This window comes from Balaenoptera physalus (assembly GCF_965194825.1).
Source record: "Balaenoptera physalus genome assembly, chromosome: 3".
Lineage (NCBI taxonomy): Eukaryota > Metazoa > Chordata > Mammalia > Artiodactyla > Balaenopteridae > Balaenoptera > Balaenoptera physalus.
Window position 1 is genome coordinate 78,074,049 of NC_138890.1, and position 25,174 is coordinate 78,099,222.

Genomic DNA, 25,174 nt, shown 5'->3' on the forward strand with positions numbered 1-25,174 from the left:
TATTTACTCTACCCTGATAAATGGCACTGGTTCTTAGCAGAGAAAAAGTTGGAATGCTTAATTTACTGATGAGATTAATTTTTTTAAAAAAACTTGAATATACAGAGAATGACTAAGATCTTCTAGTAGCACAGTAGGTTAACAGGTAAATGTAAACTACAGACATCTCCCTAGCCCCACACATAGGGCCAGTCTCTGAGGAAAAATCTATAGGTTGTTTGGTTTCTTTTTTGAAAAAGTTTGGATTTTTCAATACACATTTAACTTCTTTTTCTCCTAATGATAACAAGTTTCAAGTAAGCCTGAAATCAAGCTTTCTCTTCAATAGTCAATGAAGAAATTAATTTTTCGGCAACTCATAGTAATTTACCTCAAATAGACCTGACTGTAAAAATAAGATTTTAATATTTTCATCCAAATTTCAAAGGAAAGCTTGTTTTTATTCCCCAGAAGAAAAGTGCTCTTTTTCAATAATGATGTTGCACAATAATTTAAATTAAAATAATTTCTCTTGGGCTCCAGGTGAAGGGGAAACAATTTACTTTCATTTATCCTGAATTGTAATAGTGTTAAGCCAGTCTTCCCTTACTGTCACTCCTGAAGATAGATCTTCCTCCTGACTCATTTTCTGTTACAATGGCTCTCAACTCTGGCTACACTTTCAACACCTCTAGGAGCTTTTTAAAAACACCACTATCAGAGTCCGGCCCCAGATAAATTTAGACAAAATTTCTAGCACTAGAACCTGGGCAGCTATTGTTCGTTAAACTTCCCAGGTGATCCTAATGCACAATGATGGTTGCAAACCCTTAATCCAGTGTTTCATCTGAAAGAAATTAGTCAAAGGTAAATCCTAAGAAGTTAAGGGAAAATAGTCAACCAAACTCTGAGGTTCTAGATTTAGCTCACTTGGTTAAAGAAATCCTATTAAGATATGCTTCACCAAACAGTGCATATGAATTCCCATGGTAGCTCCAAATTTCTTATTTTCCTCAGAGACTGGAGGGTACAATTCAAAAAATCAATTATAACTTCAAAGGAGAGTTGTTTTCCCAGGTTCAAATCATGCTTAAGTAGAACAGGGCCAGGGCTTGGAAGCTGATCTTGTTTGCCTCAATAACACTAACTTCATGCCAAAGTCAGTCATAGTTAGGGTTGCCTGCACCATGGAAATCACATTCACCAACATATTTCCATTCTGAACACTAATGGAAATGATCCAAAACAATTAAAAAGTAATATAATTGAATAGAAGAAAAATTACTTTTAGAAAAGACTTAACAAATCTAAATACAAACTTCCAAAGATAATATAATTGTATTAAATCTTAAAATGTCACTGCCTCCAAACCTAAAAATATGGGTGCAAGTAGGCTAAAGACAAAATGAAACCTACCAACCAACAAACAACAAACTTCCACAAATACAACAGAGGTCATCAAAACAAGAGCTGGTAGTCAGAGAAAGAGAGGGCTTTTAAAAATATTCTACAACGCATGACTTGGTTTAGCTCTATGTAATTCCCAAAAGTCTAATGAAAAGTACAGGAAGAAAGAGGTGATTTCACAACATCCTGAAAAAATTGTTCTAAAAATCCATGGTTGGAAAGAGCATAATGAGAATACATGGAGGCAGCTCAAAGAGGACCAAAATCCTCAGGAAAAGGAAACATGGTTGACCATTATGGTTTTGGTTCTCCTGCTGGGAGAAAAGCAGAGAGAAAAAGCAGAAACATTTCAGACACCCAGAGGTAAGATCCCACGGATAAACAAGAATTTAGTTAAACACAAGAAAAGAGAAAAGAGATTTCTGGGGTGGTATAAAGTAGAAGGACCTGTGAAAATATCTTCAATCCACTCTAAACTCAACACAGGGGCCTAAAATCAAATTGTGAATCACATCCTACTATGCTTGTAGAGGGTTAGAAAAAGACTTCGGAGGAATCCAGGATCAAATAGGGTTAAAAACTACTTAGGCAGCTGCTTTTTGATAAATGCAGAGAGTTTTAGAATTTGCGCCAAATTAACAGGTGCTAGTTGAAGCCTGAAGAAATTCTGGCATGGATTACGATACATCTTCTGCAAAGTGAACTAGAGTATAAGACAGTGATAAACAAGGTACAGTTTAGTTTTTCTGATTAGGCTTATGCCTAGTCCCTGCTGATTCCAATTCCACCCCTATTTTCAAACACCATCTCTCAAATATACACAGAACACACACAGAGGCTTGCTGCAGCTTTGAGGTGAAAAGTAACAGAAGCTCTATTTCAGAAGAAAATGAATGGATAACTTACATTAAAATTTCTAATAGAAAACATGGTTCTAATAAATCAACACCTAAGAGATAAAATAATAAAACAAGAGAAGACATGAAAAGGGAGACTGAAGAGGGAGTAGACAAATATAGGGCCAATAGTACACTATTACTGAATTAGTAAATATATTAAATGCAGAAAGGAGAATAGACAGGTGAAAATGTCTGACAAACAGGAAAAAATATATTCAGAATAAAGGCAAAGGATAAAACAGTGATTAAAGCAAATAATGAAAAGACTATGGGTGTGGAAGGCAAAGATGATCAACCCAAGCATAACTGGTTTCCCTGTAGGAGCAAATTCATTAATAAAATGTACATGTTTTCAGAGAGAGAGGAAAACTTTCCTGAAATACAGGAAGAATTGGAAATTAAGATGAAAGTACATAACATTTTCTAGGAGAAAAATTTGATATAAAACTATCAATAATGAAATATATCTTGATTAAGTAATTGAAATTCAAGGATGAAGAAATTTTTCAAAGTCACTTACAATTGGAAAAAGATCAGGGTATCTTCAGACTTCTCCACTAATTCAAATGCAGAATACATTAGATCAATAACTCTGAAATTTTGAAGAAAATTTGACCCAACAGTACTGTACCAACCACATTGACATTCATAATAAAAGCTATAGCCTGCATCCTCAAACACAAAAAAATCACCAAGAAAATACAGCACTAGTGAGACCTTCTTGGAGAAAACAAACATAAACTTCTCAAATTGAATTTTACTAATTAAGACATTAAAAAACACACTGAATTTACATAAAATGTAAGATGGAACAACTGGAAAAATAGGATTACAAGAGGTTGTTAGTTCCCAACCTCATGAGTTTCCTGGGTGAAATCTGAAACTAGCTTCCATACATGGAGGGCAAGGAGAGACCAAAAAATTAGGCAGACTACTTTGAATCTATAGGTGGCCGCTTTAATAAGCAAGGGAATTTCCATATGAGGTTTGTCTTGGGCAGTTGTGAAACAAGTAGATCTCCGCACCTGCCTGCCAGAATGTTAAAAGTTTGTGTCGAGGTCTTAACTGGGTTTAGTCATGTTTACTGTCCAGACGGTCTCAACAACACATTGCTCTCTGAGAGCTGCCACCTTGAAAATGGCTCCCACTGTGAAAATGTTAAGCAGAATGTAAATTCCAAGGACCGGGGAGGGAGAGAGGAGCCACTGATTGCCCAGGTAAATCAGCAGTCATGTTCTCTCGATGACTTTCCCCAACAGAGATAAATGTTTGAAAATAAACCATATAAGAATACTTGAAAAGAAAACATTAAGGGAAAAAAAAAAGGAAAGATGGCATGGTACCTAGAATAATGACTATCCCCTCCAAAGATGTAGGAACCTGTCAATGTGTCATATTACATGACAAAAGGTAGAATGGGGAATTTACAGATGTGATCAAATTAAGGATCTTGAGATGGGGAGATTTTCCTGGATTATCCAGGTAGGTTCAATATAGTCACAAGGGTCTTATAAGAGGAAGGTAATGACAAAGAAGGACATGGAATGATGGAAGCAAATTTGGAGTGATACAATTGCTGGATGGAAGGGGGTCGTGAGTGAAGGAATGTGGACAGCTTCTAGAACTTGAAAAAGGCAAGGAAATGGAATCTCTCCTAGATCCCAGGAGGAACCAGCCCTGCTGACATCTTGACTTTAGCTCAGTAAGACTGACTTTGGATTTCTAGAATCCAGAGTTATAATAAAAATTTGCAGTGTTTTAAACTGCTAAGTTTGTGGTAATTTGTTAAAGCAGCAATAGGAAACTAATACAGATGCAAAGAGTTTAGATGCATTCATTTTTTAAACTTTCCTTAAGGAAGACCAATAGGCATTAAATATACAAATAAATCAAGAAGTAATGCTTTTAATCTATTTCATCAAATTATAAGAGGAAACTAGGAAAAATTAAAGATAAGAAAACAGTAATCAGTACAGTGGTCAAGTGGTAGCTGGCATTGAAAAACAAAGGCTCTTAACTCAGAATATTATGTATACTACTAAATGTCTTTGATATAATAGCTAATCTTAAATAACCCATTATAAATTTTCTAAATTAGCTGAGGGAAAACAGGCACACACAGACACATATATGCGTGCAAGTGCTCACACACACAAACACACAAATCAAAATTATAAACAAACAGATATGAGGAAAATAAAACAAAAATAACAAAATATTGAAAACAGAAGCATTAAAAACAGAGCAGACAACATAACAGAATCACAAACATATGTCACATCAATAAATATAAATTAATTCAATGGTAAAAGAAAAATTCATGTATTATATCAAAAAAGTCTTTATATGTTGTTTGAAAGAAACATGTTAAAACACTATGATTGAGAAACCTAAATGTAAAAGAATAAATGAAGACATAATAGACAAATGTTAATATGAGGGGAGGAAAATATAATCTCAATAAGTGCAGAAAATGAACTTGGAAAAATGTAACACTCTTTAATGATTACTTAGGAAAAAAAAACCTTAGAAAAAAAAAAAAAAAAAACAGAGAGAGAGAGAGAGACAGAGAAGAGAACTTTCTCAGTCTGATAAGTATCTATAAAAACCCCAGAGAAAACATCAAACTTAATGGTAAAATACTGAATGATTTCCCTCTGAGATCTGGAAGAAGACAGATGTACTTCCCAGCACCACTGCTGTTCAACATTGTCCCTAAGGACCAAACTTTTGAAATAACTGAAGAAATAAAAGTTATAAGTGTGGGGAAGGAAGAAATAAAACTTTCATTATTCATGGATGATCTGATTGCATATATAAAAAATATGAAATAATCAATATAAAAATTATGAAAATCAGTAAGTGAAACTAGCAAAATCACTGAATTTATTAACATAAAATGATGTATTTCTATATTGAAAAAAACAAATAAATAAAATTAATAAACAAAATATGCCATTTATACTAGCAGCATAATACATCAGATATGGAGGAGTATATATCTAAGGAAACACCTTCAAGGCTCCTACAGAGAATACTACACAATATGATGAAACAAATTAAAAGACAAATAAATGGAGGGATCATTATGTTTTGAATTGAATATTGCATATCAAAAATGTGAATTTTCCTCAAACTGATCTATATAGTGAATGAAATTGCCCAAAAGTCCCAGGAGTCTTTTTTGGGAATATGGGAAAATTGATTCTAAAATTTATGTAGAAATAAGAAAGGTTAAGAATAGCCAAGGCAAGATAAGAACAGAAGCTAAGGACTTAACATTACCATATATCAAGACCAGAGCTGTTGTGATTCCGACAGTTTGTTATTGGTATATGCACATAAAGTAGATCAAAGGAGCAGAATAGAGAGGCCAGAAACAGACCAACATACAGAGTCAATATATTCAAGATAAAGGTGGTGGGGAAATACAGTAGGAAAAGTGTTGCCTATTCCAATAAAGATTTTTAAAAATTTTTAAAACATATTTATTGAAGTATAATTGCTTTACAATGTTGTGTTAGTTTCTGCTGTATAACAAAGTGAATCAGTTATATGCATACATATATCCCCATATCCCCTCCCTCTTGTGCCTCCCTCCCACCCTCCCTATGCCACCCTCTAGGTGGTGACAAAGCACCGAGGTGATCTCCCTGTGCTATGCAGCTGCTTCCCACTAGCTAGCTATTTTATATTTGGTAGTGTATATATGTCAATTCTACTCTTTCACTTCGTCCCAGTCTACTCTTCCCCCTCACCATGTCCTCAAGTCCATTCTCTACCCGCTGTGTCTTTATTCCTGTCCTGTCCTTAGATTCATCAGAACCATTTTTTTTTTTTAGATTCCATATTATGTGTTAGCATAGGTATTTATTTTTCTCTTTTTGACTTACTTCACTCAGTATGACAGACTCTAGGTCCATCCACCTCACTATAAATAACTCAGTTTCGTTTCTTTTTATGGCTGAGTAATATTCCATTGTATATATGTGCCACATCTTCCTTATCCATTCATCTGTTGATGGACACTTAGGTTGCTTCCATGTCCTGGCTATTGTAAATAGTGCTGCAATGAACATTGTGGTACATGACTCTTTTTGAATTATGGTTTTCTCAGGGTATATGCCCAGTAGTGGGATTGCTGGGTCGTATGGTAGTTCTATTTTTAGTTTTTTAAGGAACCTTCACACTGTTCTCCACAGTGGCTGTATCAATTTACATTCCCATCAATAGTGCAAGAGGGTTCCCATTTCTCCACACCCTCTCCAGCATTTATTGTTTGTAGATATTTTAATGATGGCCAATCTGACCAGTGTGGTGTGATACCTCATTGTGGTTTTGATTTGTATTTCTCTAATGATTAGTGATGTTGAGCATTCTTTCATGTGTCTGTTGGCAATCTGTATATCTTCTTTGGAGAAATGTCTATTTAGGTCTTCTGCCCATTTTTGGATTGGGTGGTTTGTTTTTGTGATATTGAGCTGCATGAGCTGCTTGTATATTTTGGAGATTAATCCACTGTAAGTTGCTTCATTTGCAAATATTTTCTCCCATTCTGAGGAGAGGGTTGTCCTCAGACAACCCTCTGAGTGTTGTCTTTTCGTCTTGTTTCGTCTTGTTTATGGTTTTTGCTGTGCAAAAACTTTTAAGTTTCATTAGGTCCCATTTGGTTTTGTTTTTATTTCCATTCCTCTAGGAGGTGGGTCAAAAATGATCTTGCTGTGATTTACATCATAGAGTGTTCTGCCTATGTTTTCCTCTAAGAGTTTGATGGTGTCTGGCCTTACATTTAGGTCTTTAATCCATTTTGAGTTTATTGTTGTGTATGGTGTTAGGGAGTGTTCTAATTTCATTCTTTTACATGTAGCTGTCCAGTTTTCACAGCACCACTTATTGAAGAGGCTGTCTTTTCTCAACTGTATATTCTTGCCTCTTTTGTCAAAGATAAGGTGACCATATGTGTGTGGGTTTATCTCTGGGCTTTCACTCCTGTTCCATTGATCTATATTTCTGTTTTTGTGCCAGTACTATACTGTCTTGATGACTGTAGCTTTGTAGTATAGTCTGGAGTCAGGGAGTCTGATTCCTCCAGCTCCGTTTTTCTTTCTCAAGATTGCTTTGGCTATTCAGGGTCTTTTGTGTTTCCATACACATTGTGAAATTTTGTGTTCTAGTTCTGTGAAAAATGTCATTGGTATCTTGATTGGGATTGCATAGAATCTACAGATTGCTTTGGGTAGTATAGTCATTTTCACAATGTTGATTCTTCCAATCCAAGAACATGGTATATCTCTCCATCTGTTTGTATCATCTTTAATTACTTTCATCAGTGTCTTATAGTTTTCTGAATACAGGTCTTCTGTCTCCATAGGAAGGTTTATCCCTAGGTATTTTATTCTCTTTGTTGCAATGGTAAATGGGAATGTTTCCTTAATTTCTCTTTCAGATTTTTCATCGTTAGTGTATAGGAATGCAAGAGATTTCTGTGCATTAATTTTGTATCCTGCTACTTTACCAAATTCATTGATTAGCTCTAGTAGTTTTCTAGTAGCATCTTTAGGATTCCCTATGTATAGTATCATGCCATCTGCAAACAGTGACAGTTTTACTTCTTCTTTTCTGATTTGGATTCCTTTTATTTCTTTTTCTTCTCTGATTGCTGTGGCTAAAAGTTTCAAAACTATGTTGAATCATAGCCGTGAGAGTGGGCAACCTTGTCTTGTTCCTGGTCTTAGAGGAAATGCTTTCAGTTTTTCACCATTGAGAACGATGTTGTCTCTTGGTTTGTCATAAATGACCTTTATTATGTTGTGGTAGGTTCCCTCTATGCCCACTTTCTGCAGAGTTTTTATCATAAATGGGTGTTGAATTTTGTCAAAAGCCTTTTCTGCATCTATTGAGATAATCACATGGTTTTTATCCTTCAGTTTGTTAATATGGTGTATCACATTGATTGATTTGTATATATTGAAGAATCCTTGTATTCCTGGGATAAACTCCACTTGATCATGGTATATGATCTTTTTAATGTGCTGTTGGATTCTGTTTGCTAGTATTCTCTTGAGGATTTTTGCATCTATATTCATCAGTGATACTGGTCTGTAGTTTTCTTTTTTTGTTACATCTTTGTCTAGTTCTGCTATCAGGGTGATGGTGGCCTTGTAGAATGAATTTGGGTGTATTCCTCCCTCTGCTATATTTTGGAAGAGTTTAAGAAGGATAGGTGTTAGATCTTCTCTAAATGTTTGATAGAATTTGCCTGTGAAGCCATCTGGTCCTGGGCTTTTGTTTGTTGGAAGATTTTTCATCACACTTTCAATTTCAGTGCTTGTGATTGGTTTGTTCCTATTTTCTATTTCTTCCGGGTTCAGTCTTGGAAGTTTGTACTTTTCTAAGAATTTGTCCATTTCTTCCAGGTTGTCCATTTTGTTGGCATATAGTTTCTTGTAGTAGTCTCTCATGCTCCTTTGTATTTCTGCAGTGACAGTTGTTACTTCTCCTTTTTCATTTCTAATTCTGTTGATTTGAGTCTTCTTTATTTTCCTGTTGAGTCTGGCTAATGGTTTATGAATTTTTTTTATCTTCTCAAAGAAACATCTTTTAGTTTTATTGATCTCTGTTATGTTTCCTTCATTTCTTTTTCATTTATTTCTGATCTGATGTTTATGATTTCTTTCCTTCTGCTAACTTTGGATTTTTTATGTTCTTTCTCTAATTGCTTTAGGTGGAAGGTTATGTTGTTTGAGATTTTTCTTATTTCTTGAGGTAGGATTGTACTGCTATAAACTTCCCTCTTAGAACTGCTTCTGCTGCATCCTATAGGTTTTGGGTTGTTGTGTTTTCATTGTCATTTGTTTCTAGGTATTTTTTGATTTCCTCTTTGATTTCTTCAGTGATCTCTTGGTTATTTAGTAGCATATTGTTCAGCCTCCATGTGTTTGTATTTTTTACAGTTTTTCTCCTGTAATTGATATCTAGTCTCATAGCGTTGTGGTCGGAAAAGACACTTGATACGATTTCAATTTTCTTAAATTTACTGAGGCTTGATTTGTGACCCAAGATATGATCTATCCTGGAGAGTGTTCCATGAGCACTTGAGAACACAGTGTATTCTGTTGTTTTTAGATGGAATGTCCTATAAATATCAATTAAGTCTATCTGATCTAATGTGTCTTTTAAAGCTTGTGTTTCCTTATTTATTTGCACTTTGGATGATCTGTCCATTGGTGAAAGTGGGGTGTTAAAGTCCCCTACTATGATTGTGTTACTGTCGATTTCCCCTTTTATGGCTGTTAGTACTTGCCTTATGTATTGAGGTGCTCCTATGTTCGGTGCATAAATATTTACAATTGTTATACCTTCCTCTTGGATCGATCCCTTGATCATTATGTAGTGTTCCTCTTTGTCTCCTGTAATAGTCTTTGTTTTAAAGTCTATTTTGTCAGATATGAGAATTGCTACTCCAGCTTTCTTTTGATTTTCACTTGCATGGAATATCTTTTTCCATCCCCTCACTTTCAGTCTGTATGTGTCCTTAGCTCTGAAGTGGGTCTTTGTAGACAGCATATATATGGGTCTTGTTTTTGTATCCATTCAGCCAGTCTGTGTCTTTTGGTTGGAGCATTTAATCCATTTACATTTAAGGTAATTATCGATATGTATGTTCCTATTACCATTTTCTTAATTGTTTTGGGTTTGTTATTGTGAGTCTTTTCCTTCTCTTGTGTTTCCTGCCTAGAGAAGTTCCTTTCACATTTGTTTTAAAGCTGGTTTGGTCGTGGTGAAGTCTCTTAACTTTTGCTTGTCTGTAAGGTTTTAATTTCTCCATCAAAACTGAATAAGATCCTTGCTTGGTAGAGTAATCTTGGTTGTAGGTTTTTCCCTTTCATCACTTTAAATATGTCCTACCACTCCCTTCTTAAGTATTGTTCTTGATACATAATTAGCATAACACTTAGCACAGAACGTTTAGTCTTAATGTCTTTTTCTAATTTCTTCTGTATAGATGGCTTACCAAAATTATACCTGTGTAATTACACTACTTGCTAATGCTTACCTCTATTTATTTCTATTTATGTTCCCTAGGGACATGAACCATGTCTTATTCGTCTTTTTATTCTTTACCAGTACCCAGAAGAGTGTTCTTGTAGTATATAAATAACATTTTTTTATGCAGTAATTAATGAAGTTGCAAAAATATTCAAGAAACAAGATCTCAGCAAAGATTAGCATTTGATCCAGTCAGTACCTTTTACTTGATATTTGCTTATCTCAGTAGGTGACCCTGTCTCTCTGCTCAGTGCTTTTTGCTAAATAGCCTTGTACAGGAAGGACATGCCTGCTCAAAGCTGTAATTACAGTACTGAACACAGTTCAGTCACTCACTCTCTGATGAGGTAAAATCAACTTGGTACACAGATGTGGCTACCAAGATTATAGGCCAAGTTCTGAGCTCTGAGCTTAAGATGTGAAATCTAAGATACGTTGTGAGCCCATGAATTTTTACAGTGGTTTGGCCTAGGTTCATATATAAGAAGTCACTAATAGTTTAAAAGGGCCTACTAACATATGTAAAATCATTCCCAGTGTCAAATTAAGATGACAGAGTAGGAGGACATAAAACTCACCTCCTCCCAGGAACACATCAAAAATATATCTACATGTGGAACAATTCTCATTGAAAACTAAATGGAGTCTGGCAGAAAGACTCCTGCGCAACCTAGGCTATAAGAAAGATCCACATGGAATTGGATCAGAAGGGAAGAAAACCAATCAGATCACAATCTGTGCCCCTGGGATGGGACTCAGAAGAAAAAGGAGATTATATGGGCAGAGAACCTTCCTGGGGAGTGAATGGTTCAAGCCACATACTGGGTGCCACAGTCCTGGGGTCTGACAAGGGGAAGACGATCCCCCTTGGCTGACTGGAGGGCTGGTGGACTAACAGGAGTACTGTGAGAAGCCTAGATTCCACTTGTGAGGAGTGCATGAAGGCTTTCTTGCTCCTGAAACAGGGTGGAGAGGGTGGATTGAAACCCGGTGAGTAAATGACTGATTTCCTGTGATGGACCCAGCGTGCACCCCAGCCTGGGCTGACAAACACTCCAGCCCTGCTGGCCTTGTGTTGCAGCCCCACAGTGAAATGAATGCTGTGACAACTGAGGAGAAAGCTCAGCCATGAGACACTGAGGCAGCTCAAACTGTAAGCAGTTCTGAGCAGGGAGGGGGCAGCCACTACTGGCAATTGCAGAGGAGGCATACCAGAGGGAGTGTGGATCTCTGATGGCATCCCAACCAGTACAGCCTTCACCCCAACCCTCACCAAATGCCCAGTAGTGAAACTGAGCAGGACCCTGTGGGGCTCCTGGGCATGGAAGCCTTTCTGTGTCCCCCGTTTCTTCTTTGTAGGAAACAGACTTCAGCCTCCATGACCTTCCCTGAGTTCCAGAGGGCAGGTTCAAACAGTTGCCAGTCAGGGAAGGGAGGGGATGCAGAGACAAGGTGGAAGCAGCCAAGAAACAACAGTGCAGCCTTGGGCAGGATCCTGGTTCTACCTCAATGGATACACATAATAATATGTTTGAGCTTTTCTACAGAACTAAAAACCCCAACAAATGGAAGATGTTAACTACTTGATGAAACATTCTTCATTCCAGAGAGAAGGTCACATTTTGATAACATCAAGAACCACAGAAGCTGATTAGGAGTTGCCTGAGGCCAGATTAAAGGAATGCAGGCGCTTCACACACCCTGATCCTTATCAGCAACCCGGCCCTTGAACCACTGCCAAATAACTCCTCAGCAAATCCCCCTGGGTGGGGACAGTTTTTGAGGGCACGAGCCCTCTGTGTCCCCGTTTGCCTGGCAAAGCAATAAGGCTACTTTTTTCTACTTCACCCAAAACTCTGTCTCTGAGATTCAATTTAGCATCAATGCACGGAGACTGAGTTTTCACATCAATACCAGCTCCTCTTGCTCCAGCACTGCTTCCTTCTGGGATGAGGGTGCCAGTGCTGGGAGGGGGAAGAGCACACACTAAAAGAGAACTGAGCTAGCTTGGACCCAACCCTCAGCATTTCTGCTCCAGCAACTTGAGACCCGACCCTACCCCTGATAGGGTTGTGAAGGCCACTGAGCAGAGGGAAAGTGCCACTTCACACCTGAGTCTGGTGGTACGCCTCCATCTCCAGCTCCACCTCCTACCAAGGCAATAGCTGCCAGCACACCATGAGGAAAGACGTGACTTGTGTTCTCATCAAATCCAGCTCTCCCACCAAAGCCACTGGGCACATGTAAACTATATAGGGATGCTCCAACATAAGGACACCCTTCAAGACCACCATAGGTAACTGTTTCACTTAATTTCAGAGACAGAGAAAGATAAGAAAAATGAGAAGAATTTGTCTCAATTGAAAGAGCAAGAGAAAACCCCTGGAAAAGCAAATAATGAAACAGAAATAAACAATTTACCAGTAAAGAATTCAAAGCATTAGTAATAAGAATGCTAACTGAATTAGGGAAAAGAATAGATGAGCACAGTGAGAAGTTTAACAAGGAACTAAAAAATAAAAAAGTACTAGTTATAACTGAAGAATAACTGAAATGAAAAACACACTACAAGGAATGAAAAGCAGACTAGGTGATACAGAAGAATGCATAAGTGATCTGGAAGATAAAATAATGGAAATCACCCAGTCAGAACAGCAAAAAGAAAAACAAATTTAAAAAATTAGAACAGTTTAAGGGATCTTTGGGATAACATCGAGTACACAAACATTCACATTTTATGGGTCCCAGAAGGAAAAGAGAAAGTGAAGGGGATCAAAAATGTATTTAATGAAATTATGGCTGGAATTTCATAAGCCTGAAGAAGGAAACAGATATCTAGGTACAAAAAGCACAGAGGGTCCCAAAAAAGATGAGCCCAAATAGACCCACATTAAGACATATAATTAAAATGGAAAAGTTAAAGATAAAGAAAAAATCTAAAGGCAGCAAGAGAAAAACAGAGACATATACAAGCAACACCCCATGAGGCTAACAGCTGATTTTGCTGCAGAAAGTTCTGAAGACCAGAAGGGAGTGGCATGATATATTCAAAGTGCTAAAAGGGAGAAACCTGCAACCTAAGATACTCTACCTAGCAAGAGTATAATTTAGAATAGAAGGAGAGTTAAAAACTTTTCAGACAAACAAAAATGAAAAAGTTCATCAATACTAAACTGACCTGAAAAGAAATGTTAAAAGGTCTTCTCAAGGTGGAAAAGAAAAGGCTATAGCAAGAAATAAGAAGCAAGAACAAGAAATAAGTAGGAAAGGGAAAAAATGTCACTAGTAAAGGCAAATATATAGTAAAGAATGAGGATCAATGACTTAAATGAGCTAGTACAAAAATTAAAAGACAAAAACTGTAAAATCAAGTATAACTACATAATAAGTAAAGGAATAAACATGAAGATGTAAAGTCTGACATCAAAAGCACAAAATGTGGGAGCAGGGAGTGAAAAATGTAGATCTTTTAGAAAGTGTTTGAACTTGAAGGACTACCAGTTTAAAACAAATAGATATAGTTATAGGTTAACATGTACAAACCCCATGGTAACCACAAATCAAAAACCTACAATAGATACACAAAAACAGGGTTGAAAGGAATACAAGCATACCACTAAAGAAAAGCATCAAACCACAAGGGAGGAAACTAAAAGAAGAAAAGAACAGTGAAGAACTACAAAAACAACAGAAAACAAGAAATAAAATAGCAATAAGTACATAACTATGAATCATTACTTTAAATGTCAATGGACTAAATGCTCTAATCAAAAGACACAGGGTGGCTGATTGGGTAAAAAAGAAGACGGGGGCTTCCCTGGTGGCTCAGTGGTTGAGAATCTGCCTGCCAATGCAGGGGACATGGGATCGAGCCCTGGTCTGGGAAGATCCCACATGCCACGGAGCAACTGGGCCCATGAGCCACAATTACTGAGCCTGCGTGTCTGCAGCCTGTGCTCCGCAACAAGAGAGGCCGCGATAATGAGAGGCCCGCGCACTGCGATGAAGAGCGGCCCCCACTTGCCACAACTAGAGAAAGCCCTCGCACAGAAACGAAGACCCAACACAGCCATAAATGAATAAGTAAATAAATAAATAAATAAACCCAAAGTTAAAACAACAACAACAACACATTTCTTAAAAAAAAAAAAGAAGACTCATCTACATGCTGCCTACAAGATACTCACTTCTGAACTAAAGACACACACAGGCAAAAGTGAGAAGCTGGAAAAAAATATTTCATACAAATGGCAATGACAAGAAAGTGGGGGTAGCAATACTCATATGATACAGAAAAGACTTTAAAAACAAAGTCTATAACAAGAGACAAAGAAAGACATTATATAATGATAAAGGGATCAATACAAGAAGAAGATATTATACTCATCAATATATATACACCCAATACAGGAGCACCTAAATATATAGAGCAAATAATAAAGACATAAAGAGATAAACTGACTATAATAAATAGTAGCAGGGTACTTCAACACCCCACTTACATCAATGTCTTACATCAAAGACAGAAAGCCAATAAGGCATCAGTGGTCTTAAATGACACAAGAGACTAGTCAGGCTAATAGATATCTAAAGGACACTCCACCTAAAGACAGCAGAGTACACATTCTTTTCAAACTCATGTGGAGCATTCTCCAGGAGTGATTACATGCAAGGCCACCAAAGGTCTCAACAAGTTTAAAAGGACAGAAATATCAAGCATTATTTCTGATCACAACAATAGAAATCTTTTACACAAAGAAAAATAGTAAAAGCACAAACACATGGAGGCTAAAAAACATGCTACTGGAAAAAATTTGAGTCAAAGAGGAAATCAGAAAATACCTCAAGACAAACGAAAATAGGAACACAGCTGTCCAAAATCTGTGGGATGCAGCAAAAGCAACTGAGATAAAATAAGAGGGAAGTTTATAATGATACAGACCTACATCAAGAAACAAGGAAACTCTCAAATAAAAATCCTAGCCTATTAGTATATAAAGGAACTTGAAAAAGAAGAACAAACAAAGCCAAAAGTCAGCAGAAAGAATGAAATAATAATGATCAGAGAAGAAATAAATAAAATAGAGACCCCCCCCAAAAAAAAGAAAGAAAAAAGAAAAGATAAATGAAACCAAGAGCTGGTTCTTTGAAAAGAAAAAACAAAATTGATAAACATTTGGACAAGTTCACCAAGAAAAAAGAGAGAGGGCTCAAATAAACAATATAAGAAATGAAAGAGGACAAATAAGATACCACAGGGATTAAAAAAAGTCTTAAACAAATTGGACAACATATAAGAAATGGACAAATTTCTAGAAATATCCAACTTTCCAAGACTGAATCAAGAAGAAATAGCCAATCTGAACAGACCTACCCCTAGTAATGAAATTGAATTTGTAATTAAAACACTCCCAGCAAACAAAAGCACAGAACTGGATAGCTTCACTGGGGAATTCTACCAAACGCATAAAGAAGAGCATACCTATCCTTCTCAAAACCTTCCAAAAAACTGAAGAGGGTCAAACACTCCCAAATTCATTCTATGAGGCCAACATTATCCTAATACCAAAACCAGACAAAGACATTAGAAAAAAACAAAATTACAGGTCAATATCTCAATAATGAATATAGATGCAAAAATTCTCGAAAAAATATTAGCAAATCTAATTCAAAACTATAAAAAAAGGATCATACACCATGATCCAGTGGGATTTATTCCAGGGATACAAGGTTGGTTCAATATTTGCAAACCAATCAATGTGATACACCATGTTAACAAAAGGAAGGATAAAAATCGCATAATCATCTCAATAGACACAGAAAAAGCACTTGCCAAAATTCAACATCCATTTATGATAAAAGCTCTCATCAAAGTTGGTATAGAGGGAACAAATCTCAACACAATAAAGGCCGTCTATGAAAAACCCACAGCTAACATCATACTTAGTGCTGAAAAGCTAAAAGCATTTCCTCTAAAATCAGGAGCAAGACAAGGATGTCCACCCTCACCACTTCTATTTAACATAATATTGGAAGGCTTAGCACAGCAATTAGACAAGAAAAAGAAATGAAAGGCATCCAAATTGGAAGAGAGGAGGTAAAATTGTCACTATTTGCAGATGACATGACACTTTATATAGAAAACTCTGAAGTCACCAAAAAAGTTATTAAAACTAATAAATACATTCAGTAAAGTTGCAAGATACAAGATTAATATACAGAAATCTGTTGCTTTTCTCTACACTAATAATGAACTACCAGAAAGAAAAATTAAGGAAACAATCCCATTTATAATCACATCAAAAGAATAAAATACCTAGGAAAAAACGTAACCAAGGAGGTGAAAGACCTATACTCTGAAAACTATAAAACTTTGATGAAGAAATTTGAAAATGATATGAAGAAATGGAAAGATATCTCATGTTCTTGGACTGGAAGAATTAATATTGTTAAAATGTCCATACTACCCAAGCAATCTATAGATTTAATGCAATCCCTATTAAAATACCCAAGGCATTTTCCACAGAACTAGAAAAAATAATCTGAAAAGTTATATGGAACCACTAAAGACCCTGAATTACTAAAGCAATATTGAGAAAAAGGAACAAAGCTGGAGGTATCATGCTCCCTGACTTCAGATTACACTGCAAAGCAGTAGTAATCAAAACAGCATGGTACTAGCACAAAAACAGACATATAGCTCAGTGGAACAGAATAGAGAGCACAGGAAAATACCCACACACTTATTCCCAATTAATCTATGACAAAGGAGGCAAGAATATACAATGGGGAAAAGACAATAAGTGGTTCTGGGAAAACTGGACAGCTACATGTAAAAGAATGAGATTAGAACATTTCCTCACACCATATATAAAAATAAACTCGAGATGGAGTCAAGACCTAAATGTAAGACCTTAAAACATAAAATTCCTATAAGAGAATGTATGCAGGACACTCTTTGACATAAATCGTAGCAATATTTTTTTGGATCTGTCTCCTAAGGCAAAAGAAATAAAAGCAAAAATAACCAAATGGGATCTAATTAAACTTAAAAGCTTTTGCATAGCAAAGGAAACCATTGACAAAACAAAAAGACAACCTACTGAATGGGAGAAGATATTTGCAAATGATATGACTGATAATTGGTTAATATCCAAAACATATAAACAGCTCATATGACTCAATTAAAAAAAAAAAATGGGCAGAAGGCCTGAATAGACATTATTCCAAAGAAGATATACAGATGGGCAACAGGCACATGAAAAAATGCTCAACATCACTAATCATGAGAGAAATGCAAATCAAAATCACAATGAGAGTGCTTGCTTTGGCAGCACATATACTATAATTGGAACAATACAGAGAAGATTAGCATGGCTCCTGCCCAAGGATGACATGTGAATTCTTGAAGCAAAAACCACAATGAGATATCACCTCATACCCATCAAAATGGCTGTTATCAAAATATCTACAAATAACAAATGTTGGCCAGGATGTGGAGAAAAGGGAACCCTAGTACACTGTTAGTGGTATTGCACATTGGTGCAGACACTATGGAAAACATTATGGAGTTTCCTCAGATAACTAAACATAGAACTGCCATATGATCCAGCAATTCCACTGCTGGGTATATATCTGAAAAAAATGAAAACACTAATATGAAAAGATATATGCACCCCAATGTTCATAGCAGCATTATTTATAATAGACAAGATATTAAAGCGACCCAAGTGTCCATCAACAGATACATAAAGAAGACATTATATATATATACACACATATATATTTATATATATAATAGGATACTACTCAGTCATAAAAAGGAGTGAAATTCTGCCATTTGCAACAACATGGATGAACCTAGAGAGTATAATGCTTAGTGAAATACATCAGATAGAAAAAGATAAATGCTTTATGTTATCACTTATATGTGGAATCTAAAAAATAAAACAAACAACTGTATGTAACAAAACAGACACATATTTAGAGAACAAACTAGTGGTTACTAGTGGAGTGAAGGAAGGGGGAGAGGAGAAGATGGGGTATGGGATTTAGAGACACAAACTACAATGTATAAAATAAGTAAGCAACAAGACCATATTGTACAGCACAGGAAAATATAGACTTTTTTTGTAATAACTTTAAATGGAGTATAAGCTACAAAAATATTGAATCACTAGGTTGTACACTTGAAACTAATATAATATTGTAAAACCACTATACTTTAATAAAAATGATAAAAATCCTAACTTTCTATGCCATACTACTGAACTGTCTTCATTTCTCTCTGAAATTTTTTGGCACGATTTACAAATTAAAACATTAAATAAAATAAAACTATAAACATCATAAGAAAAACAAAGTATTCCCTTGCTTTCAGTCATAACGATGATATCCAACTTATTAGGTAGACAAAAGTTGGGAAGCACTCATCAATAGTATGACTTGAAAAGTCTAAAGCAAAGTTCTGAGGATTAAAGTAGAATGTTGTGAAGTAATAATATTAAATCAATTAATTTCTAAATATAATATTTTTTAATATGGTGAAGATATCATACCTAGGTTGGAAAACCTAGGGATGAGGCTAGCCAGTTCCCCCTCATTTTATCCTCACCCTCTACCTTAACGGCAGAGTTAACTTTCGCCTATTAAATCAAAGAGAAGATCGGCACACGGCTATACTTAGGAGCTTGCATGATGTATTACTGATATGCCCAGTGTTTTAAACAAGAATGTCAATAATTCTTCATTATACTTTTTATGAAAGATTGTATTTTCTATAAATACAAGTTTGTTTTTTTTTTTTCTTTTTTCTGGTCATTTCTTCTTCTCTGTGATTCTCTATACTTTCTTAATATCTAGTTTGTACAAGTTTTGCCCCAAGAAGCATTTTCATAGGCTTGGTTTCTTTCATGTATTCCCTAATTCCTGTATCAATTTTTATGAGTTCTTATAAAAAATTTTACAATACATTGCCCAACATCAGTATTCAGTTAGTATACTTGTATATAATATCATTATTTGCCTGGATATTCTGAAGTTCAAACCTCTAAAAACACACTTGTATTTATCCTGGGTATTCAAAAATGCTTAACTGAACCAAATACTTTCTAAAGTAAGATTTACCTTTTGAGATGTATGCATGTAACCACTAGAAGCTAGACAAAAACATGACCATTCAGCACTCACTTACTCATATCTCCCCAAACAATTTGAATCAGACATTTGGTTGAATGTATTTTAATCATTTAAAAATTATGGTTTTCAAGAGAAATAAAACAAAACACAACCAGTGTTTTTACCTGTTGTTATACTGCCTCTCCTTCTTTTTCTAAGCTACTTTAAGTCATGAAGCTCTGCATTATGCCCTATATAACTAAGCTAAAGCAGGCATAGATAGCTTGAAACACAAAAGGATTTTAAAGCAGAAAAAGCAGATCAATATTGAAATTCAGAGCATGTTATTCTATCTTCAAAGTGTAGAAGATGGGTTTTTAAAAATTTTTCCCTTGCATGTCTCTCAAAATATAAACAAACACACAATTCTTAAGAAACTAGTAGATTTGAAATATTAGAGAAAAGGAAGGGTTATAAGCCCAAGTCTTAACCCCTAAATAGTTACTTTTATGAAATTTATAACATTATGTTTTTTTAGATTTCTATGATTGAGCGACAAAAACTATCAAGAAATAGCTTCTGTGAGAATATAGTCTTAATTTCCTCAAATACTGATAATTAGTTTTTTAAAAATAATTTTTTTCCTAATAAGTTACTTCCTAATAAGTCCTCTATTCACATTCTAAGAATCAGTATACATGTGTTTGGGATATGCAAACATTTAACAATTTCTAAAGGATAGTACATGTATAAATGGGAAAACTGAGGCACAGATAATTAAAAAGGAAAACAAAATCTTTTTGAACTGAAAATGTGAGTAAAGTTATTTAGTGACTATACATTACTCAGAGGTTCACAAAAAGAGCTCTAAATATAAAGAAACAATTTCAAAATTAAGTAAGAGGAGATTGGAAAATAAAAGGGAATCAGACAGTTTAATTAATGAATTAGTAGAATCTATCCACCCTCCCCACACACAATTTTAAATAAGGAATTATATAAGTTGAAATAAAATAAATGTAACTTTTAAGTATACTTGAATGTACTTGAACTATAGTAAAAACACTTTATTTGGTAAAGGGCTCCATATTTTTTTCTTCCAAACCGAAGGAAATATTGAATACACTGTGAAATAAAAAGAGAGAAAGAAAGAAAATAATTGATAACAAGGACCTGATAGAGCCCTTTTAACCAGTTCAGGAAAACTGTGGGAAGGCTGGGTAATCAGGCTGGATGCTAAAAGTTCTGTGCCAATTAGAGTCTGAAAGCTATAGATGCTTTCCGGTTGCATAATAACAAATTTACTGAGGAGGTAATTCGTGAGAGAGCTGAGCATAGGTCTAATGCTGTTCATGATTATAGACCTTCTTGAATACTGCATGAGAAATTTCAATAATTTTCAGTAATACAGGCAGAAATTTAGCACAAGTTCTATAATGAAAATAACAGTTTATTGGAATGGTAGGATCAAAGGTGATTATGAACTTGTACAGGTTAATATGGTGCAGGATTTTGAATGCACAGCCAAACAGAATTGGGTCTAACTACTAATATAATGTGTTTTCACTTCAAATTGACCACGCTGTGGAAATTCAGAGGGGATATATATGCCCTATGCAATTGTGTTTCAGCATACCAGGGCATAAGAAGAGCCCTACTAAAGGAGCAGATAAATGGCAATTGCATTTACCTGTCTCTTCTGTCAGTGATACATCTCCAGCGATATGCTCTTAACATTTTAACAATTAGCTCTTCAGAAAGAAAAAGACAAAACAAATCCATGGGGTCAATACTCCCTCCACACCCAATTTCAAGCTACCAAATGACATGATTGGATGCAGAGTTGAGAAAAGATATGCACAATCGGCTTTTACAAGCGGGTGTGAGCCAGATGCAGCACCCCACTGTGACAGCAGCGTCCCCCAAATATCATAAGAACAGCAGTCCCAAATCATTATATCCAGGCTTCTTGTATAGCTTAAGAGCATGTACAGGGCATTTATGAAGATGAGTGATCCACCATTCTTGGTCTCTATATTCAGAATCTATAACACATTTTAGTCTACTGTACACTTTTAAATATAAGTATCTACTATCCACGTAGATTTCTAAATTTTCAAGGGAAATATTCTATCAGATACATGCATAGGAATTTTGCTGGGTTCTGAGACCTGTTGAATTATAAAGTATATCTTTTATTTCGACTTTCCCACAAATGTGAAACCTAAATGCCACACTTTAAAAATCGGCTGAAGAGTTTACATTTAAAGCTAAGCTGTATTCATGTATAATTTAAGTTTTAATGATATCTCCATCCTCAAAGAAGATAAAAGGATTAACTCCAATCTCCATATGAACAGTTTTGAGTCTGTGTAAGGATATGGATAAGTGAGTCTGAAGGCAATAAAAAGAGCAGAGAATTCTCTGCTAAGCAGATGAGAAGTCAACTTTAGATGATACAGTAGTGCTAGAAAAAGCATCTCAGGGTAAATAATAATTTTATTTTTCATATGTATGAATTATAATTTTGACTCCCTATTTGATAAATCCACCAGACATCTTACATTCCACACTCACTCATCCCTTCTTAAACTTAACATGCTCATGGCTTCCACTGTTACCAAACTGTCCTAGTTGTCTTTGCACATAAAATTACAATTTCTTCTTCATCTCCTTGCTCCCTGTCCTACCCTGGTCTATGAAAAGCCAATCATTCCCAAAGGTCCATCCTTGGCCCACTGCTCTTCTGTTTGTACATCTTCATAGGTTGATTTTTTATCTATTCTTATAATTTGGCCTTTATGTAAATGACACTCAAATCTATGTGTTCAGCCCAGAAATTTTCCCAAGATTCAGATTCATCTATCTATATTTTCAGGTGGACAACTACTGCTGAGTATTCCACAAGCACTTCATGGTCTGTATGACCTTAAATGCTGCATATCTTTTTGGCCTCTTGTATTTTCCACCTTGGTTGTACCATGATTAACTCTGTTACCTACCTTAGAATCCTGGAAATGCATCCTTTAGAGAGCTGCTTAGGAGATCTATCAAGCATACCATTCTATTGCACTAAATATTCCATTGTCACCATGAAAATAGTACATTTCTATCTATTGAAGAGAAGTAAAATCATTTCTAAAAATAAGCCAGTACTCAAACCCTAAAGGTATTACTCAAAATAGGTTATGGAAATAAAAATGGTTCTGGTTGACAAATTATACTGGAGTTAGGGGAGAGAAATGGGAGTTGTAGGCTAAATCCCATCCACATGGCTTCCCATTCGTTTCTGTGGCAGTTCTGAGGTACTCTGAGGAGCCAAGCTGGGTCCCCATAGCAAAGGTTGAAAGCCTCTGGATTACAGAATAAAGTTCCTTTCTTGGAACAGCACGCAAAGCCCTCCATGACAAAATGCTCCTCCCCACCTTACCCTTCACATCCCAGCTGATGACAGTTTCCCCAGATGTCAGGCTGTTTTCTCATTTCCCAATTTGCTTATGTTACCCCTTGATAAAAATACCCATTGAGCCTCTCCACTCCTATCATGTAGCCATTTACTATGCAGCTTTAGGATTTAAATCAGATAATATTTCATTCATTCAATTATTCAGTCAAACAACCATGTGTCAGCAAAAGAAGATACTTGCTCTCACAGAGTTTCTAACTTTGTGATGAAAGCTAGACAGACAATAAGCAAACAAATATGCAAACCCCAGCAAAGAGAGGACTGCTTGAATCACCTATGATTAGTGCCGTGCTGGCCACATACTAGACACTCAAGTAACCATGAATGAACATCTTATGACTGTCATGCACAGTGCTAGATGCTTTCATATGTCAATTCATTTTAATTCTCAAAATTATGTTAAGAAATAAGAGTTATTCCACCACTTTGGTAGATGAGGAGACAAAGGCTTAGAAAGATTTACAAATTCACCTATGGCTACATAGCTGGAGGGTGTCAGAATCTGAATACAAATCCAGAAATGTCCAATTTCAGAAACCATCCATGTCCATGATAATACTGGCTTTCGGGTGCTATAAAAAAGTAAAGGCTCCATCCTTATCTGAAATCAATCCACATGCTTAAATCTCCCTATCCCAGAGGGATTTCTATAAATTCTAGGAAGCTTAAAGGAAGTTTTACATTGTAGCACTTCAGAATTCAAAAGAACTTAATCATGAGCAATGAATCTGCAAAATACGCTCTCGGAGCCCCACTGATTTCAGCAATAGGAGAGAACAGCCTCCTGCAGCATCTGTTAGAATGAAATGGCTTACAGGCAGTAGAGGAGAAGCATAAATGGTGTACTGAACACCTGGTACTTGAGGCACTCTTTGCTATATAAGAACCAAATTAAAGCTTCAGTTATTCATTCTGAAAATGCTTATAAGCTTTGTAATAAGATTCTCAAATAATTGATATGAGCTTCAAACATAATCACTAACAAATGATTTAACAGTAATAAATGGTTGTTACAAGAATATAGTGAGAATAAACAATGTTAAAAATAAGGCACGTGAGAGCCTGGACTGCAGGTTACTGCTGCCCAGATGAAAAACACTCCATTTTTACAGACAGATAAAGCGTTTTCCTGTAGAGTCTGAATAAATGCTCTTCTTGAATCTGTCAGCATGAATTCCCAAGAGAAAACAAAACCAGCAAATCTCAAGTTCATAGTTGATTCCAAATTATCCCCTTCCATTTACTGCTTAAATAGGGAGACCATATAGGAATTTAGTATAATCTGGACAGGTATGATTTGCCAACAGTGTAAAAATATCCCCTTAACTTCCTAATTGTTTCATTAAAACTTAATAACTTAAAAACTGCCTCCTTACTGGACAAGAGAGGAAAAAATCATTTGCTGTTTTTGTGTCATTTTTTATATGCAAAATGTTTCTAGGCTCCTCTGTAAAAAAGTCATTTTGAAAAACATAGGGTTTTTATTGCTGCTACCTCAAAATATTGTGGCCTGTTTAAATACTTATGCTTATTTTTAGATCAGAGACCGCTGCTTTGCTAGTTTTATTTAATTTTCTAAATTATAAAAGCAAATTACAATAGTGTTTAAAAAATTAGTACAGCTTCCACATATAGTTATAATATATTTTGAAATTTATTTTCATGTAGTGCCCTTTTTATGCATAATTTGACCAAATAATACATGTTATTCAATATCATAATTTCTTCATATGATGTTAAATTATAAACACTGACCCACCACTGTCAATAGAATATTGAATAGAATATTCCATCAAATAAGTATTCTATAGTTTACTTAATCAATCTTGTTTGTGGACATTTAGATAATTTTCAGATTTTTTTCCTGTATTATTACTAGTTTGCCTGATCTCTGACTTCATGAATTTTAAATATTAAAAGTTTTCTTAATGATTAGTAAAATAAACTATGGAAGACTCTACTAGTCAACTTCTTCTTTTCTATGTCTCCATATTTTAACAAGGATTGACATCTGAAGTCTTAGTTTTGTTTGGATATATAAAACATATTATTTTTAAAACAACTATACTTGTCAGATCCACTACATATTCTTCACAGCAATTCTGCAAGGCAAATATTATTCTCATTTTATAGATAAACTATTCAAAGTGTTTAAGCAATGTTCTCACGGCTTGTTACAAGGGGTGTCTGCATAGCAGTGTGGGTGATAAGTATCAAAAGAAATTAACAGTACAGGTTTGTGGAGAGGAGATGGAAT

At 35.4% G+C, this 25,174-nt stretch overlaps 1 long non-coding RNA gene across 1 annotated transcript; it reads right to left on the reverse strand.

The window, feature by feature from the left end:
- Window positions 1-1,516: 1,516 nt before the first annotated feature.
- LOC309658883 lies at window positions 1,517-23,938 on the reverse strand. The gene is made up of 2 exons (XR_014262437.1): window positions 16,179-23,938; window positions 1,517-9,552 (listed from the first exon to the last, which is right to left on the reverse strand). It is a non-coding gene; the product is annotated as an uncharacterized lncRNA (long non-coding RNA).
- Between the last annotated feature and the right edge of the window lie 1,236 nt (window positions 23,939-25,174).